This window comes from Heterodontus francisci, unplaced genomic scaffold, assembly GCF_036365525.1.
Source record: "Heterodontus francisci isolate sHetFra1 unplaced genomic scaffold, sHetFra1.hap1 HAP1_SCAFFOLD_58, whole genome shotgun sequence".
NCBI classification, from domain to species: domain Eukaryota; kingdom Metazoa; phylum Chordata; class Chondrichthyes; order Heterodontiformes; family Heterodontidae; genus Heterodontus; species Heterodontus francisci.
The window spans coordinates 10,335,983-10,340,950 of NW_027142006.1; the positions used below are offsets into that span (position 1 = coordinate 10,335,983).

A 4,968-nucleotide genomic window follows, 5' to 3' on the forward strand; every position below is an offset into this window, starting at 1 on the left:
GAAAGAAAGTGAAGAGGGGCTTGGACTGGAGGGAGGGAGGGGCGGAGTAGGGGGAACCTAGAACCCAGAAAGCTGCCCACTTGCCCCATTTAGATGCTCAATTGGCGGTCATTCCCTGCAGGGGGTTTGTTATTATTGAGCCCCTCCTGGTAAAACAATCCGATAGAAAGAGGGGAGAAAGGAGGGAGCCGGTGTGTTTTCTGGGACCTTGCAGAATTCATTTCAGCAGCAAAAGTCCCGGGTTATATTAACCCGAGTGAAACACGCTGTCAGTGAGAGGAAAACCGAACGGCCCTTTTCATCTTTTCATTGGAAACAAAGTAGAGCCGGAAGTGCGGCGAGCAGAGCAGACACACAAGCTCAATGACAGGAGAGCTCGGCCGTCCCTGAGTTTCAGCTCCCGGCTCTTACATTTCCTCATCCACACTGTCTTTACTGTGGATGCTCAGGGGTTCCTTGTCGGATCTGAGGACTGTATCCATTAAACATTCTGAGTCAGGAGATCCACACACTCTCTGTTATCAAGATTTATGGGCAGGAATGTTTCAAAACTTTGTCTATGAAATCATTGTATTATTCACAGAACTAATGAGGCAATCGGTTCATTATTCAGGCCTTGAACTTGGTTTGGGAAGACCGAAAACTGAGAGGTTCAGCACCTTTCCACTTCTTCACTAATCTAACTTATTTTTTTGATGAAGAAACAGAAAAGGTTGATGAAGGGAAAGCAATGGATGTTTTCTATATGGATTTTCAGAAAGCGTTTGAGAAACTACCACATAAAAGGCTGGGTAACAAAACTGAGGCTCCTGGAATAGGAGGGTCAGTATCTGCTTGGATTAAAAAATGGCTGAAATAACAAAAAAAGTGAGTATTTGGTTGTTTTTCAGAATGGAAGATGGTGGACAGTGATGTCCACAAGGGTCAGTGCCAGGACCACCATATATACAAATGACTTGAATATTGGAATCACAGAATCACAGAATTGTTACTGCACAGAAGGAGGCCATTTGGCCCATCGTGTCTGCACTGACTCTCCAAATGAGCAATTCACCTCATTTCACTTCCCCGTCCTCTCCCCATAATCCTGCACGTTCTTCCTTTTCAGAAAGCAGTCTAATTCCCCTTTGAATGCTTCAATTGAACCTGCCTCCATCACATTCTCAGGCAGTTCATACTTTAACCACTCGCTGCATGAAAACGTTTTTCCTCATCTCGCTTTTGCTTCTTTTAGCTTTAAATCTGTGCCCTCTTATTCTCGATCCTTTCACAAGTGGGAATAGTTTCTCCCTATCCACTCTGTCCATTTTGAATACCACTATGAAATCTCCTCTTAGTCTTCGTTTCTCCAAGTAAATCAGTCCTAACTTCTCCAATCTATCTTCATAACTGAAGTTCCTCATCCCTGGAACCATTCTCATGAATCTTTTCCATAATCTCTCCAATGCCTTCACATCTTTCCTAAAGTGTGGCACCCAGAACTGGACGCAGTACTTCAGCTGAGTCTAGTGTCTTGTACAAGTTCAACATGACCTCCTTGTTCTTGTACTCTATGCCTCTATTACTAAAGCTGAGGCAACTGTATGCTTTATTAACAACTCTCTCAACCTATCCTGCCACCTTCAATGACTTATACCCTCAGGTCCTTCTGCTCCTGCACCCCATTTAGAATTGTACCCTTTATTTTATATTGTCTCTCCATGTTCTTCTGACCAAAATTTATCAATTGACATTTCTCGACATTGAACTTCACCTGCCATCTGTCTGCCCTTTCCACCAACTTGTCCATGTCCTTTTGAAGTTCTACACTATCCTCCTCAGAGTTCACAATGCTTCCAATTTTCATAACATCCACAAACTTTGAAATTCTGCCCTGTATACCAAGGTCGAGGTAATTAATATATATCAGGAAAAGCAGGAGTCCCAACACTGACCCTTGGTGACCTCCACTCCAAACCTTCCCCTAGCCCGAGAACATCCATTGATCACTACACTTTGTTTCCCGTCACTCAGCCAATTCCATTTTTTTTAGAGATACAGCACTGAAACAAGCCCTTCGACCCACCGAGTCTGTGCCAACCATCAACCACCCATATATACTAATCCTACACTAATCCCATATTCCTACCACATCCCCACCTGTCCCTCTATTTCCCTACCACCTACCTATACTAGTGGCAATTTATAATGGCCAATTTACTTACCAACCTGCAAGTCTTTTGGCTTGTGGGAGGAAACTGGAACACCCGGCGAAAACCCACGCAGAGACAGGGAGAACTTGCAAACTGCACACTGGCAGTACACAGAATTGAACCCGGGTCGCTGGAGCTGTGAGGCTGCAGTGCTGCACTGTGCCACTGTGCCATCCATATCCCTGTTACTACTGTCCCTTATACTCCATGAGTTATAAATTTGCTCACAAGTCTGTTGTGTTGCATTGTATCAAACACCTTTTGAAAGGCAATAAAAGCAAAATACTGCAGATGCTGGAAATCTGAAATAAGTTCACGTTTCAGGTCAGTGACCTTTCAGATGCTGCCAGACCTTTTGACAGTCCATGTCGACCACATCAACAGCATTGCCCTCATCAACCCTCTCTGTTACCTCATCAAAAAAACTCCAGCAGCACAGTTAAACGTGATTTTCCCTTAAGGAATCTATGCTGGTTTTCTTGAATTAACCCACATTTGTCCAAGAGACTATTAATGTTGTCTCGAGTTATTCTTTCGATAAGTTTCCCCACCTTCGAAATTAAACTGACTGGGGAGTGGGACGAGGTGAGTTGCTCTGGCAGAGAGCCAGCACGGGTTCGACAGGCTGAATGGCCTGCTTCTATGCTGTAGCCATTCTATGATTTTATGATTCTAGTAGCAACTGTTGGTGGAGAGGCAATGATGCAAGAATGTGTTGACAGAAAGGGGAAAATCTCGGCTGGTGTGTGTTTGCAGCATTTGCAGCTTGTGTTTGGGTTTGTGAATAAAGGTGATTTGGAAGCTGTGTTCCAGATTGAAGTGTTGACTGGAAGCAAGAAGTTGATGTAAATAAAGAGTAAAATGTGTTAACACAAAGCGTGTTGTGAATGTGGGTAGCAGTAAATAATGTGTTGGTGAATTATTTGTGTTAATAAATTCCACTGCGCCCTCTGCTGCAGGCTGCTGTTTCTATCCAGCTGTGTATTGGTGTTGTGTGTTTGCGAGATAAATGCTTGTTTCAACGCTGTTTATGAAGCAATAGCATTGCACTCAAACAGTCCCAGACATAGCAACACACGTACAAAAGCAAAATACTGCGGATACTGCAAATCTGAAACATAAACAGAAAATGCTTGAAATGCTCAGTAGGTCTGGCAGCATCTGTGCAGAGAGAACAGTTAACATTTCAGGTCTGTTTCGTTAACTCAAGTTAACTTTGTTTCTCTCTCCACAGATGCCGCCAGACCTAATGAGCATTTCCAACATTTTCTGTTTTTATTACAGCAACACAGGTGTTGGGAGGCTCAGCCTGGCTACACAATGTTACAAGGACGCTGAGCAACACCATCGACAATGGGACACAGAGAGAAAAACACAGAAAACCAAGAATAGACTATTAGGAAGCAGAAAGTGAGGGACAGACAGAGCGAGAGAGAGACAATGAGACTGAGATAGAGAAACAGGGCACATGTCTGAAATAAACACAAGAAATGCTGGAAATACCCAGCAGCTCTGGCAGCATCTGTGGAGAGAGAAACATAGTTAACGTTTCAGGGAGTGACCCTTCTTCAGAACTGACAAATATTAGAAATGTAAAAGATTTGAAGCAAGTAAAGCAGGTGGGGGGTGGGGGGAGAGATAACAAAAGAGAAGGTGTTGATAGGACAAGGTCACAGAGAATAACTGACCAGAAGGTCATGGAACAAAGGCCAACCGTATGTTAATGGTAAAATAAAAGCAAAATACTGCGGATGCTGGAAATCTGAAACAAAAACAAGAAATGCTGGAATCACTCAGCAGAGTATGTTAATGGTGTGCTGAAAGACAAAGCATTACTGCAGAGAGGGTGTAAATAGACTGTAAAGCACAGAGCACTCCAAGCACAAGCATTAAAAAAATTAAAAAGCAGAAACAGTGGGTAGGCACAGTAGAAACAAACTAAACACACGAAAAAACCTAAAATAAAATAAGCAAATTAAAAAGAAAAAAAGGAAAAATAACTACACATAAAAAGGAGAGGGTGGGGGGAGTGTGTGGTGGGTGCTGTCATGCTCGGAAATTATTGAATTCAATGTTCAGTAAAGGTTTTCCGTCTTATTGTTTTACTTTCTGTTACTCACCATCTCCTGACTGTGACCATTTGCCGTCGTTTTACATCTGCTGGTGGAGAGGAGGCGCTGCAGGAATGGTTTAACAAAGAGGAGAGACTGGGGTGAAACGTGTTTGCAGCTGGTGCAGCTTGTGTTCCTGTGCGCAACAAATTGGTTTGTGAGACTTGTTGCTGATTGATGTATTGAGTGGAAGAAAAAAGCTGATTGCAATAAAGCGTTTGAAGAAGCATGATGTGATTGTGGATAAACACTTGATGTTTTGAAAGTAAACAATTCGTGTTACTACAAAACATGAATAGCAGAGAATGGTTTCGATCCATCGACCTCTGGGTTATGGGCCCAGCACGCTTCCGCTGCGCCACTCTGCTACCGGGTGTCTTTCATTTCAACTGCCTATTAGTGAAATATGATCATTTCCCCAATTTTTTTTTAACAAAATAGGATTGTTGTCAGATTGCTCAAGAACCCAGACTCAGCAACACACTCGCTGACAGACTCACCCTCACTGCACAATGGCACAAGGACACTGAGTAACAGCACCGACAATCAGGCAGGCAGAGAAAGACACACAGAAAACCAGGAAGAGATTTCAGGACCCAGAAAGGAACAGACAGAGAAAGTTACTGAGCAAACCAGCAAGAGACAGCGAAAGACGGATGATTTAT

The 4,968-nt window shown here is 43.2% G+C and overlaps 1 non-coding gene across 1 annotated transcript; it reads right to left on the bottom strand.

The window, feature by feature from the left end:
• Window positions 1-4,599: 4,599 nt before the first annotated feature.
• Window positions 4,600-4,671, bottom strand: trnam-cau (transfer RNA methionine (anticodon CAU)). The gene has a single exon. It is a non-coding gene; the product is annotated as a tRNA-Met (tRNA).
• Between the last annotated feature and the right edge of the window lie 297 nt (window positions 4,672-4,968).